This window comes from Nicotiana tabacum, chromosome 7, assembly GCF_000715075.1.
Source record: "Nicotiana tabacum cultivar K326 chromosome 7, ASM71507v2, whole genome shotgun sequence".
Taxonomy (NCBI): Eukaryota; Viridiplantae; Streptophyta; class Magnoliopsida; order Solanales; family Solanaceae; genus Nicotiana; species Nicotiana tabacum.
The window spans coordinates 89,501,042-89,517,003 of NC_134086.1; positions in this window are offsets into that span (position 1 = coordinate 89,501,042).

A 15,962-nucleotide genomic window follows, 5' to 3' on the forward strand; every position below is an offset into this window, starting at 1 on the left:
ATAAATCTCACAGGGAACACCATATAAGTAATTGCGCCAAATATTCAGGGCGTGAACAATGGTAGCTAACTCAAGGTCGTGAACAGGGTAGTTCTTCTCATGTATCTTAAATTGTCTAAACGCGTAGACAATCACCCTACCGTCCTGCATCAACACCGCTCTGAGGCCAAGCCTCGAGGCATTACAATAGACCGTTTAAGACCCCGAACCTGTAGGCAGCATCAAAATTGGGGTTGTTGTCAAAGCTGTCTTGAGCTTCTGAAAGCTTGCCTCACACTCCTCCGTCCACTGAAATGGAGCACCTTTCTGGGTCAACCTGGTCATAGGGGCTGCAATCGATGAAAACCCCTCCACAAAACGATGGTAGTAGCTCGCCAAACCAAGGAAACTTCGGATCTCGGTAGCTGAGGATGGTATGGGCCAACTCTACACGACCTCTATCTTCTTCGGATCCACCTGAATACCTCACTCAATATCACGTGGCCTAAGAGTGCCACTGAATCCAACCAAAACTCACATTTCGAGAACTTAGCATATAACTTCTTCTCTCTTAAAGTCTAAAGCACAGTCCTCAAGTGATGCTCATGATCTTCTCGAATCCGGGAATACACCAGGATATCATCAATAAATACAATGACGAACGAGTCAAGATACGACCGGAACACACTGTGCATCAAATGCATAAAGGCTGCTGGGGCATTGGCCAGCCCAAATGACATGACAAGGAACTCCTAATGATCATACCGAGTCCTGAAAGCAGTCTTCGGGATGTCTGGCTCCCGAATCTTCAACTGATGGTAAATTGAGCGTAAATCAATCTTAGAAAACACTCGTGCGCCCTGGAGCTGGTAAAAAATATTGTCAATACGAGGCTAAGGATAACGGTTCTTCACTATCACTTTGGTCAACTGGCAGTAATCAATACACATACACATAAAACCATCCTTTTTATTCACAAACAAGACAGGAGCACCGCAAGGTGAAACACTGGGCCGAATAAAACCCTTATCAAGCAATTCCTGCAACTGATCCTCAAACTCAGGAGGAGCCATATGATATGGAGGAATAGAAATGGGCTGAGTGTCCGGCAATAGATCAATGCCAAAATCAATATCTCTATCAGGCGGCATGCCTAGAAGATCAGCTGGAAACACATCGGGAAAATCCCGTACTACTGGAACTGAATCAACTGAGGGGGTATCAATACTGATATCTCTCACATAAGCTAAATATGCATCACATCCCTTCTCAACCATACACTGATCTCTAAGGAAAGAAATAACTCTACTGGGAGTGTAATCTGAAGTACCTCTCCACTCAACACGTGGTACACTTGGCATAACCAGCGTCACGGTTTTGGCGTGACAATCAAGAATAACATAATGGGGCGACAACCAGTCCATGCCCAAGATAATATCAAATTCAACCATAAAATACGACTGATAAATGCGGTCACAACGAGAGAATCTCCCACAAGAGTAGAATCATAAATAAGGGAACACAAAGAATCCTGAGGTACACGCAAATGCTGAGCAAAATAATATGACACATAAGAGTAAGTAGAGTCTGGATCGAATAGAACCGATGCATCCCTATGGCAAACTAATATAATATTGTGATGATAGAATCAAAGGCAACAACCTCGGTACGGGCAGGAAGGGCATAGTATCTGGCATGGCCTCCCCCTCTAGGGCGACCTCTACCTCCCCGACCTCCACCACTAGCTGGCTGAGCAGGCGGGGTAGAAACTGGAGTTGTAATCATAGCCTAAGAACTCTGCGGGGCATGCTGTGGCTGAGAAGTCTGTGGAGGTGCACTCCTCCCAAGTCTAGGGCAATCCCTCACCACGTGGTGTGTGTCACTACACTCAAAACAAGCTTTGGGAGGACGTGGTGGTTGTGACTGGCTAGGGCCAGGTCTGTTGGACTGACCTCTGAAAGCACCCCGCATAGGAGGCGCGCTAGATACCGGTGGTGCATAATAAGGCTTCTGAGGCCTAGGAGGAGTTGGAGCACTATTGGCTGCTGGAAGAGCTAAATGAATAGGGTGACTCATATAAACCCTACTATGACGTCCTGAAGCTGGGGCACGGGGACCAAAGAAGTTGCCCGACTCTCGAGACCTCTTGGCCTCCCTTTCCTCTCTCTCCCTAGTATGTATACCCTCAATCCTCCTAGCAATGCTCACCACCTACTGATAAGAAATATCCATCTCCAACTCATGAGCCATGCTAGATCAGATGCTAGGAATAAGGCCCTCATTAAACCGCCAAACCCTCTCGCGAACAGTAGAAACCAAGGTTGGTGCATTCCCTAGCCAAACTGGTGTATCGGACAGCATACTCTGAGACAGTGATAGTACCCTAGCGCAAATGCTCAAACTCTGTGCTCCATGTGTCCCTGAGGCTCTGAGGAACATACTCTCTCAGGAACATATCTAAAAACTGAGTCCAAGTCAGTGAAGTAGCCTCATCCGGACTGTGTAACTTATAGGTACGCTACCACTCATAGGGGGCTCCTCGAAGCTGGAAAGTAGTGAAGGAAACCAGCTCGATCTTGATATAACCATGGTACGGAGAATGCTGTAACTCTTATCTAGAAATCCTAGAGCATCCTCCGATGCTAGACCACTAAATATAAGAGGCTTGTACTTCTTGAACCTCTCAAGCCTTAGCTTCTCCTCCTCGAAAGCCGTTGCCCTGTCCTCGGGCTGAACTGGCACTGCAAGTGGTACAAGAATAATCTCAGGGATATACTCAACATGCACTCGCTGCTCAGGAGTGTGGGCGGCGGGAGTCTGTGCTCCTCCCCCGGCCTGAGATGTAGCCGCAGTAAGGGGAAGCAGCCCTGCCTGAGCCTGAGTAGTGTACATGTTCATGAACTGTGCCAGAGTCTCTTGAAGAGCTGGAGTAGTAGAAGCAATAGGCGTGACAGGTGCCTGGACTCCGGCTAGAACTACTGGTGGTACCTCGGCGGCATCTCGCGCAGGTGCTCAGGCTGCACCACATGCGTGCCCTCGGCCTCTACCCCGGCCCCGACCTCTGACGACTGTAGTAGGCAGCACGAGTGCCTGATCATCTCGAGTAGCATGTGTCCTCACCATCTGTGAGAGAATAGAAGACAGAAGTTTAGAATTTTGATGTCGAAATATCGCACGACAAGGAAATCAAATGAAGTGGAATTTTCCTAACAGTTACATAGCCTTTTGTATATAAGTACAGATGTTTCCGTACCGATCAATGAGACTCTAATAAACCGTCTTGTGATCCATGATTCCTATGAAACTAGAGCTCTGATACCAACTTGTCATGACCCCGGTTCGCCCTCCGTGAACCATCGTGATGACACCTAGTCTCTACGACTAGGTAAGCCTAAACTTGCAGAAAATAACCAAAACTTACGGAAGTAAAACATTTTAAAAAAATAGAAATAAGGCAATAACATTGTTAAATGTGCCACTCAACATACACTATTTTTATATAGATCTCAAAAGCAATATCTAAATCCAAGACCCGAAAACCCACGAATAACAAGCTAAAAAAAGAAATACTACATAGCTCTAACTTCGGAATTTTTGTCTAATAAGAACAGAAGTACAGAAGGGCTAAATACTAAAAGCATGAATAGAAAGGGACTTCTCGGTCTGCGGACGCGGCAGATGTACCTCAAACTCTCTAAGCAGTCGCTTCTCTCAAGGATGGTAGGCCTAGGTATCGGTACTTGGATCTGCACATGAAAAACATGTGCAGAAGGGGCATGAGTACACCATAGCAGTAGTCAATAAGTACCAAGCCTAACCTCGGTTAGGTAGTGAAGAGGAAGTTTAGGGCCCTACTAAGGTTAAATAAAATATAAAGATGATAGGATAAGATAAACAATGCAATTGAGAATCTACAATAAGAATCTATACAGGATAATAAGAGTACAATAACAGAAACAAAGATGAAGGCAAACCACAAGGAAGTACCACTCATATCAAGGATGATAACCGGGGATCTCTTGGTATCTATAGGATCTCTTGGTATTGTCACACCTCCTTTTCACTACACCCCGTAAAGGCATAAAGGAGTTTTTCCAATTAAAGGACAATCAGAACGTAATTTATTATTATTATTATTCAGAGTCGCCACTTGGGAGATTAATGGTGTCCCAAGTCACCGGTTGTATCCCGAACCGAGGAAACGTATGACTCTGTTAACAGTCTGCGAACCAGAAATCTGAGTAAGGAATTTTGTTAACCCAGGAGAAGGTGTTAGGCATTCCCGGGTTCCGTGGTTCTAGCACGGGTTCTCAACTATTGTATTTGATTTTATCTGATTTTAATACATGCTAGCTTATGTGCCTTTTACTCATAAACCGCTTTTATCGTTATTTTAAAAGAATTGCAACGTCGTGAAAATGCGTTTCGAACCACGTCGTAATTAATGCACCCGTGATTTTCAACACATTTTGACTCCGTTGAGATTTGGAATTGGGTCGCATCAATGCGCACCCGAGTTTAGGAACATAGTTTTATTAAAGTCGTGCTTAAAGAGTCTAGCGTATTATTATTTTGGGAAAACCATGAAATTCGCTGAACGACCCTTCCGAATTCTACGTATTCTTATTATAGCCATTTATTGAGGGCCCCGCAATTTATGTATTTTGTTTGGCGAGGCTCGTCCCGTCATTTTTATTTAGAGGTCAACCCTGAAGTGACTATGATTTTTTTTATTTATTTTGTCTCTAAAGAAATAAAGAAAAGATTCCTAATTAGTTATTATTTAGCAAAACCAAAGCCCGTCAATTATGTATTACCAAACTAATTGCCCTTTGGGCATTGGGCCCAGACAGCCCATGCCGAGCGTCCCAAGCGAAAACTCCAATAACTCGGATTGGGCCTGAGATCAGCCCAAACTCATAGTTAACCAGGCCGTGTGGGAAGAGAGTTGAGGGATAGAATCCTCTGAGCCGGCAGGCCTATTAATTTGCTCAGCCAATGCTGGACTTCTTACTACAAACCACAGTTGGTTACTCAAACCACTTATTTCAAGTAAAGTGTGAATTCTACAATTCCAGTTCTAATTGAAATTTACAACAATTTTTACGAACAGAATCAGGATTTCTTGTTTACTTCCTACTTATAAGCATGGTAACGACATGAAATACTCAAAGGCAGCTATATCCCTTTCCCGGGCAACCTAGCACGACTAGGACAAAATTTGCACATCTTTATTTGATTACAAACTGAAAGCACGCAGCTACTAGAGGTCCATTTCATTACTTTTAAATAAACTCATGAAACAAACTGTTAACCAATTAACCTGACTATTCCATTATCCTAACATAACACTAAATACAACTAATGTGCGAAATCAAAAGTTCTCATACATTCAAGACATATCAAATGACAGTATAGCTCATAGAGCACAGTTTCAGTCCATTCATACTTTAAGTTTTAATTACAGTATTTAAACAGCTCAAAGCCAAAGAGATCTAATGTAAAATTAAACTATCGCGATGGTAGAGCCAAAGTAGTGATAGATCTTCATTTTTATTTTACTTTCAACAGGAAATGCTACATCAAAGGCTTGACGGGTACCTGTTTTATGAAATGGAATGGAGGAATGGTCAGTCAGCAGCAACTCAAATGCAGCAAACTAATGGATGATCAACCAAACACAAATGCACAACCCAGAAAATGGAATCACAGCGCAGAATGAACTCGAAACCAGATTAAAATGAGATATCGACCATAAATCAACTGAATGCACCCAAATAAATCGAAATTGAGCTTGAATTAACCCAAATTGAACTAATAGACCTCAGAAGAATTTCAACACATTAGAATCAAGCTATGAGACCAAGAGCAACTATTGAAATTTCGAGATTGAGCCAAAAGCTCAATGTAACAGTACTTTTGCTGATTTTTTTTACTGCATTTTTTCTCTTTTGAAAATAAGAACTTGAAAAAAATTTGAATCTGAAGTTTTTAGTTTCAGATCTAGACTGGGAGTTTTTTTGGGGGAAATATTGGGGCTCCCAAAAAACCTCTCTATTAAGGCATTTAGGCATGCCTTTTATAGGCAGAGCTGAGGGCAGCCCTTATTTTCTATTTTCTATGTCAGTCCCTATTTAATTTCAACTTCAATCCCCTACTTCTTGCTTTGTGACTCAAGTCAACCCTTTATGTTAACTGAAATATGCCTTAACACCTACACCTAGAAGCTTCTAGGAAATGCTAATATGCATTCCATGTTTTACCCTTACCCCTTCCCTGAATTACCCCCTTGGAATTATCCGGAACTTATTAACTGCATATTTAAACATTCCCTAATTAAATCTACCCCAAACCCCCAAACAAAATTAAACTATCAAACCAAACAATTTTCCCTAAATTCCCTTAAACAAATCGATTACCTAGAAAGTGGAACAATTATAACAAGGAGGTAATACTAAATCATTACACTAAACTAAAGAAAATCTTGAAACCAGTCTAACAGAATCAAACAACAAATATTGATTATACTTATGCAGAATCAGAATTTTAAAGGGATATTTACATAAATTAAGAACTAACCATAAACCTATGATCAAACAAGCCCAGGTAAGTCAGGCGAACAACCGAAAGACTCAGAACACAAGATGAGAAAAGAACTCACTGATGGGCTTAAGGTCTGCTAACACTTGGTTCGAATATTCAAGCAGTCCTTTTGTCGTTTGACCCCCGGTGATGGTAAAAATATCATGAGGAAGGCGGGGAAAGTCCCATAACACCGATTTGGTGAAGTTTGATGAAACCCAGGTTCGCCAGAAAATTTTCAAACCTAAATTCGAACGATTCCACCCATAGTTGAAGGACAGGGTTAAGGGTGTTCGATAAAGGATGAAGAGAGGATACTGGGGTGTTAATTTGGGGCTGTTTGGCATAACCGACGTCGTGGCCGGAAAACTTTAACTGGATATTCGACGAGCTCCGGCACGATTCGAGGGACACCAACGGCATGGTTAGAAAGAGGGATTCATGGGGAATCTATGGTGTGAATTTGGGACGGATTGGCGTAGGTGTCGTTTACCGCTAGCGGCGGCTCCGGTGGTGTTACAGGAAAGTATGAGGAAGAGGACTTTGGTCTTAGGGTTAATTGCCTTATTCAGACAATAATATGTAAAAGGGGGAAATTTCTTGACCGTCGGATCAAAAGAAATCAATGGCCAAGATCAAATAAAGACGAGACGACGTCGTTTTGATAGAGAACTGGACCGGGTGGGGAATGGTCTTTGGGCTGGGTCGGTCACCATTAAATTGTTTTGGGACTGAGTTGATAAACAAGGCAAGCCCAATTCAGCGGCCTTATTCTCTATTTTTATTTTTCCCTTTTCATTTGTTTCTTTTATCTAATTTTTTTTGTATTTCATCTTGTATATTTTTTGTATTTTTTAGATTTTATAAAATTGCAACAATTAAAATAAAGTCCTAATATATTTCAAAATTAAACTAATTGATTTCTAAAATTATTTTAAAAACTATTTCGGGACGAATTCACAATTAAACAATTTAAAAATGTAAAATTGAACTATTTTTGTTATTTTCTTCATATTTTGTTCTAAAACAAATTAACCCCTAATTATACTAAAAATATGAAACTAAGTCCTAAATGCAAATGCATATTTTTGTATTTTTCATATGAATTAAAATGCACAGATAAAATACAACAATTAACAGAAAATGACACCAAAATTCACAAAAATTATAAAATAATATAGAAATTATTTTGTTTGAATTTCTGGGAATAATTTGCTTTGGGCAAAAATCACGTGCTCACAGCTGCCCCTCTTTGCCCAGAAACACGAAGAGTTTTCGTGCAAAGATAAGTGAGCGGAAATGAGCGATTTTTGCCCGTTTGAATATTCCGTGTGAAGCATTTTTAAAAGTTTGACCGCACCCTGCTTCGGAGGTTGCCTACATATCCTGGGCTAAACAGGAATCAGGTCAGTGTAGTTCAGGAGTGTCTGGTAGCTGGGACTACCAGGAGCTATGATTTCACTGCGATTGCTGCTGCTACTGCTTGCTGACCTTCCTTATTACACCATGGCAAAATAAAAGAAGATAAACTAAACTATGACCTATGAATTACAAAATCCTATCTAAATTCTTCAAACTTGTTGTTGTACTTCCTCGTTGCCTTGTTGTCTTGTGTTTTCTTGGTAAAATCCCTTGTTGCCATTGCAAACTACAAACTGAGGTGTTGTTCCTTTCTTCAAATTGCTGAACTTGAATGTATTCCCTTATTGTACGGGTGGGCTCCCGATTACTGAAACTTGAACTGTATGTCTCTGTTCTCCAGGCGGACTCCTGACTTCTGAATCTTGAAATTGAATATATTCCTCTGTTATCCAGGCGGGCTCCTGACTGCTGAACTTGAACTTGAATGTATTCCTCTGTTATCTAGGCGGGCTCCTGACTTCTAACTTGAGATGTATTCCCTGCTCTCTAGGCGGGCTCTTGACTGCTGCATTTGAAAGTATTCCCTGCTCTTCAGGCGGGCTCCTGACTTCAAATAGACAAAACAAAGAAAATTTTCTGCCCCAGTTTGGTGGTTGGGGGCAGATGTGATTGTAAAACTAAACCATATTACCAAGTATTACTAAGGATTTGAAAGCTAGGTCCCATTATTCAGGGGGGTCCTGACAACCCTTAACTAAACGACAGATTAAAATCTAAGTTATATCTTCTACAGGTGTGACTTATGCTAAATCTTGCTATCTAAGAGGATCTTTAAACTACTCCCCATTATCCAGGAGAGTCCTGAAAGTCAAAGGTCAAATTTTATCTTAAGGGTGACAACTTTCATGTCTGAATTACACTACCCTACAACAGAGTTTATGCTAAATGTGGTTATCTAATTGAAATCTTAAAGCTAAGTCCCATTATTCAGGAGGGTCCTGGAAACTCCTAATTGAATCATGTCTCGAACATGCACACTTCTAAACCAACTTATACTCCTTTAGGGTACGTTTATGCTAGATTATGTTATTTTTGAACTTTAAACTAGGTCCCATTTTCTAGGAGGGTCCTGAAAATTAAAAAGCAAACATTTCTGGTGACTGACTTTCTCCACAGAGAGTTCCTCTGAAACCAACGAACTTTTCTGCCCCTATTTTAATCAAAGAAAATTTGTCAGTTCAAAATGGTGGTTAGTTGGTGGCATTCTTGCTGGAGATCTTTCTGCTGCATTGTTTTGTTCCGACTGGCTTCCCGAACTGACCCTAAACCGCTTTGACTTTCTGACTGATCTTCGAACCCCTGACTCTGGCAAACCGAGTGTTCTATACCCATGTTGTTGTTTCACACCTCTGACCCTTTTTCTGAACCTTTGCACTTCCCACGACATTTCCCAATCATTCCACCGATGACATTTCCGGTGATTCCCTGTATTCCACCTTTCATCACATTGTTTTTGACATGCTCTGACCATATCGCGCTTTACACTTTCCGGAATCTGGTAGTGAGTTTTGAAATCCCTTTCCACTTGCTTTGAACAAAACTGACATTGAAACATTTTAGATAGATAAAACCCCCAAAGAAAATGAAATGCAATGAGTTTACGAGTTAAAGATAAGAAGAATCCAAAACTGGATGACTGCTAAAAAGAAAAGGGGAACGAAACTTATCTGACCGGAACATCCGGTACCAATCGTCATGACATGCATTTCGGACTAATCGGCCCAATCTGTCCAACTAACCAACTCTTGGTCGCCACCCTTTGTTGCCCTAGAATTTCCATCACTTTATTACTTTATCCAAACCTTAGCCTTGTTCGTCTTGTGGTGCCTCAAAACAATTTTCCACCAACAGACCTTTCTCCATCAATCATTTCTCAACTCACTTTCGCCTCAAGGTGCCCGCAAGGGTTTTCACCAATAAGACTCTCTCATTTTATTCTTTCTCTCAACTCCCGTCGCCTTACGGTGCCTGTGCAGGTTTTCACCAATAAGACTCTCTCATTTTTATCTTTTTGCTTTTCTTGCTTGAACCAGAGTGTTACCCCAGACATGAATTACATTTACCTGCTTGACTTGGCATTTCTCAAAGATTGATCAGAAAGTCTTTCTTTGGACCGTAATGTGGGCTTTGGACGGGGCTAGAAAGAAAGGGTATGAAAGTCTCAAAATAATTTCAAAATGGGTTAAAATTACAACTTTCGAAATCAGATTTCTTACAACAACCATGACTTCTGCCCCAGTTTCTTGCTTGGGGACTTTAGATTTTATTAAGGTATGACTGAACCTCAGAGAGGCTGCCTACGTACCCTTTCAGGATCAAGTCAAACGTAGTTCACGTCATAGAGACTACGTTGTTGTTTTTTTTCTTTTCTGCTCTTCTTTTCCTTTCTTTTGTTCATTTTCTTTTCTTTTCCCTTTCTTTTCTTTCTTCTTTTCAATTTCTTTTCTTCTTTTTTCTTTTCCTTATGTCCGGTACCTGCATTTCTTGATTGTGTCGTTGATTCCGAAAGAGGGGTATGAACGAAAATAATTAATGCTCAAAGGGGATAACAAGGGCTAAAGTGTTTGGATAGCAAAACAAAATGCCTTCGTCATTTCAATCTTTAAAAGGTGCCAAATACAAACAAGTACAATCAAAATAAAGAAATCATACATAGTATCTCTTGACCGCATCGGAATTGATGGCCATTTCTAGACATTTTCCTTCTATGTCTGTCAAATATAGTGCACCATTAGACAACACTCTGGTTACAACAAATGGCCCAGCCAGTTTGGGGCGAACTTACCTTTTGCTTCAGCCCAATGAGGCAAAATACGTCTTAGCACTAACTGTCCGACTTCAAACTTCCTAGGATGCACTTTTTTGTTGTACTCTCTTGCCATTCTTTGCTGGTACAGTTGACCATGACACACTGATGCCAATCTCTTCTCGTCAATCAAACTCAACTGCTCAAGGCGGCTTTTCACCCATTCATCATCATCGATCTCAGCCTCTACTATGATTCGGAGAGACAGGATTTCCACTTCTTCGGGTATCACTGCTTCCGTGCCATACACCAAAGAGTAAGGAGTTGCCCCCACCGAGGTACGAACAATGGCGCGGTATCCCAATAATGCAAAAGGCAACTTTTCATGCCACTGTCTAGATCCTTCCACCATTTTTCGGAGTATTTTCTTTATATTCTTATTGGCTGCCTCAACCGCACCATTTGCCTTAGGGCGGTATGGAGTGGAATGACGATGAGTAATCTTGAACTGCTCACATGTCTCCTTCATCAGATGACTATTGAGATTAGCCCCATTGTCTGTGATAATCACCTTCGGTATCCCAAACCGACAAATAATGTTCGAATGGACAAAATCCACCACAGCTTTCTTGGTCACAGACTTGAACGTCTTAGCTTCCACCTATTTGTTAAAATAATCTATAGCTACCAGAATAAACCTGTGCCCATTTGACGCTGCTGGATCAATTGGCCCAATAACATCCATTCCCCAGGCAACAAAAGGCCATGGTGCGGACATCGTATGTAGTTCTGATGGCGGAGAATGAATCAAGTCTCCATGCACTTGGCACTGATGACATTTACGTACGAAACTGATACAATCTCGCTCCATAGTAAGCCAATAGTAACCTGCCCGTAGGATCTTCTTTGCCAAAACATATCCGCTCATATGCGGTCCACAGACTCCCGAATGTACCTCAATCATGATAGATGTGGCCTGCCTCGCATCCATGCACCTCAACAACCCGAGGTCTGGAGTTCTTTTGTACAACACTCCTCCACTAAGGAAAAACCCGCTTGCCAACCGTCGAATTGTTCGTTTCTGATCACCTGTGGCCTGTATCGGATACACACCCATCCTGATATATTCCTTGATGTCATGAAACCACGGCTCACCGTCAAGTTCCTCTTCCACTACATTACAATAAGCGTGTTGATCGCGGACCTGAATCTGCAAAGGGTCCACGTAAGCCTTATCCGGATGGTGTAACATCGATGCCAGAGTAGCCAACGCATCGGCCACTTCATTATGAATCCTTGGAATGTGCATGAATTCTATTAACTGAAACCGCTGACAAAGCTCATGTAAACATTGTCGGTACGGTATAAGCTTTAAGCCCCGTGTTTCCCATTTTCCTTGAATTTGGTGTACCAGTAGGTCCGAGTCACACATGACCAAGACTTCCTGGACACCCATATCTACAACTAATCTCAACCCCTAGATACATGCCTCATATTCTGCCATGTTGTTCGTACAATAAAAACGAAGCTGAGCTGTAACAGGGTAATGTTGCGCTGTTTCAGAAATAAGCACTACTCTTATTCCCACCCCTTTCATGTTTGCGGCCCCATCAAAGAAAAGTTTCCATCCTGGCTTCTCAACTTGTTCCAACTCTTCAACATGCGTCACTCTTCATCAGGGAAATAAGTCTTCAAAGGTTCATAATTTTCATCAACCAGATTCTCGGCCAGATGGTCCGCCAAGGCCTGTGCTTTCATCGCGGTCCGAGTCACATAGACAATGTCAAACTCTGTGAGCAGGATCTGCCACTTTGCAAGCCTCCCTATGGGCATAGGCTTCTGAAAGATATACTTTAACGGGTCTAAACGAGATATGAGGTAAGTAGTATATGATGACAAATAGTGTTTCAGCTTCTGTGCCACCCAAGTTAGGGCGCAACATGTCCTTTCAAGATGAGTATACTTAACCTCGTAGGGTGTGAACTTCTTGCTGAGGTAATAGATGGCCTGCTCCTTCCTTCCAGTGATATCATGTTGACCCAATACACAGCCGAATGAATTGTCCAATACCGTTAAATATAGAATCAAAGGTCGCCCTGGTTCTGGCAGAACCAACACGGGTGGATTAGACAAATACCCCTTTATCTTATCAAACGCCTCCTGACATTCGTTTGTCCACTTGACCACAACGTCTTTCTTTAATAGCTTAAAGATAGGCTCACAAGTTGTCGTGAGCTGGCAATGAACCTGCTGATATAATTCAATCTCCCCAGCAAACTCATCACCTCGGTCTTGTTCCTCGGAGGTGGAAGTTCATGGATGGCCTTGATTTTTGATGGATCCAGTTCAATACCCCGACAGCTGACTACGAACCCCAACAACTTTCTAGATGGCACCTCGAACGCGCATTTTGCAGGATTAAGCTTGAGATTGTACCTGCGAAGCCTTTGGAAGAACTTTCTCAGATCCCTGACATGGTCAGATTGCTCTCTAGACTTTACAATCACATCGCCCACATACACCTCGATTTCCTTGTGTATCATATCATTGAATATTGTTGTCATTGCCCTCATATAAGTTGCCCCAGCATTTTTCAAACTAAACGGCATGACCCGATAGCAGTATGTTCCCCATGGCGTGATGAATGCTGTCTTTTCTGCATCTTCCCCGTCCATTAAAATCTGATGATAACCCATGTAACAATCCACAAAAGAACCAATCTCATGCTTGGCACAATTATCAATCAATATGTGGATATTCAGCAACGGAAAATTGTCTTTTGGACTTGCCTTGTTAAGATCTCGATAATCGACACACACCCTGGTCTTTCCATCTTTCTTTGGCACAGGCACAACATTAGCTAACCAGGTGGGATACCGTGTAACCTGAATGACCTTCGCATCAAACTGCTTGGTAATCTCTTCTTTGATCTTTACACTTATGTCCGTTTTGAACTTTCTCAACTTCTGCTTGACAGGAGGGAATGCCGGGTCAGTGGGTAATTTGTGAACCACTAAATCGGTACTTAGACCTGGCATATCATCATACGACCATGCAAAAACATCCTTGTACTCGAACAATGCTTTGATTATCCCCTCCTTGAGCTGTGGCTCCAGGTGAACACTTATTTTAGTTTCACGAACATTGTCTGGGTCCCCTAGATTAACTGCTTCTGTGTCATTTAGGTTAGGTTTGGGTTTTTCTTCAAAGTGACTTAATTCTTTACTAACTTCCTCATAGGCCTTGTCACCATCATATTCCACCTCATCATGACACTCGATTTCTTGCACTATTATTTCTGAATTAGATTGGCTTTTAAAACTGGGCCGAAGATTCCTCATGCATGTCATGTCATCGATATCAGCATAAAAAGAACTGTACAGAAAGAAAAAGAAAAAGAAATGGAAACAAAATTAGGAATTAAGAAAGAAAAGGAATTGCATTTCATTGAATGTAAAGATCACAGGGTTTTAACTCATCCAAACGGACGGAACATAGCAACTGAATTACAAACCCTGGAATAATCCAGGTGAACAAAAGGAAAACAAAACCCACTACCGCGACTCCCTCCAAGATGGAAGAGGAGTGGCTTCCCAGTTGTTGATATTAGCATGTGGCCCGATGTACTGTATATCTGCTTTGCTCGACCCTTCCCCGACCTCAACCATGTTCACCTCAGCAAATACCTTCTCAAGCCCTTTATCCAAGTTTCCATCCGCACCAATCAATGGACCAAACACCTTTGCCAATAATTGTTTCTCGATACTTGGCCTGACGAAGGACCTGGATAGACGTGGAATTGGTTTGGGAAGAACCCAGCCTCTTTTCTTCATCTTGCGGGCTCGTCTTACATCCGCCGCCGTAGGCTTGAAACCCAGCCCAAAGGTATCCAGATTCTCGGGCAAATAAACTGGCTGAACAATACCTTGCAAATCAGCACTCAACCCTTTGCCTGGTACAAACCCGTTTTTCAATATTTCAGAGGCTACCATGACAGTTGCAGCTGTTATTCTGGGGACCGGGACGCTTTTCCCCTCAGGAACCTTTTCTACTGAGACTGTATCGAAAACCTGGTAAACCCACGACCCTTATCATCATCAGTTTCTATGAAGGGTACGATGGCATCACTTACAATGCTCATGTTGTCTTCCCCATGTACTACGATCTCTTGTCTATCCCACTTGAATTTGACCATCTAATGTAGTGTAGAAGGCACCGCTTTGGTAGTGTGGATCCATGGTCACCCCAACAGAAGATTATAAGACACCGCCACGTCTAACACCTAAAACTCCATGGTGAACTCGAGCGGACCAATTGTCAATTCAAGTATGATGTCACCCACTGTGTTTGTACCACCACCATCAAACCCCTGAATGTAGATTCTATTCTTATGAATTCTTTCATCATCAACCTTCAACTTGTTCAATGTAGACAAAGGACAGATATTGGCAGTAGACCCATTATCAATCAGTACTCGAGTGACTACCGAATCTTCACATTTCACGTTTAAATAAAGAGCTCTATTATGTTCTGTACCCTCCACGGGCAATTCATCATCAGAAAATGTCACTCTGTTTACCTCAAAGATTTTGTTCGCGATTTTCTCCAAATTATTCACTGAAATTTTATCGGGGACATGAGCTTCGTTCGATATCTTCATCAGAGCCCGGCGATGTTCATCCGAGTGGATAAGCAACGAAAGCAACGAGATTTGGGCTGGCATTTTCCTTAGCTGATCAATAATAGAATAATCTTGCACTTTCATCTTTTTCAAGAACTCTTCTGCCTCTTCCTCCGTAATAGTTTTCTTAACTGGCGCCGGATTTTCCTTGGGAGCCCTAGCCTTTCTCAACTCTTCGGGGGCAAAACAACGTCTTGAGCGAGTTAAACCTTGTGTTTCACAGACTTCCTCTTTGATTTCCTTCCCCTTGTAGGTCACAACTACATGTTCATACTTCCACGGGACGGCTTTACTGTCAATTACTGGTAACTGGGTTACTGGCTTTATAACACCTGGTTCTATGTGAGCCTCCTTCATGACTGCCGCAGGTGTGCTTGATACTCCCCGAACCACTACCTTGATCGGCTCTGGTTTCTTCACAACAACGGAAGATCCTTTCCCCATCACCACAACTGGCTTGTTGTCTATTCTTTTCAACTGAACCGATGGTTTCACACTAGCTGACTTTTCATTCACTTTGGCTTTACTAGAACGGATCAGCATGACTGTCTG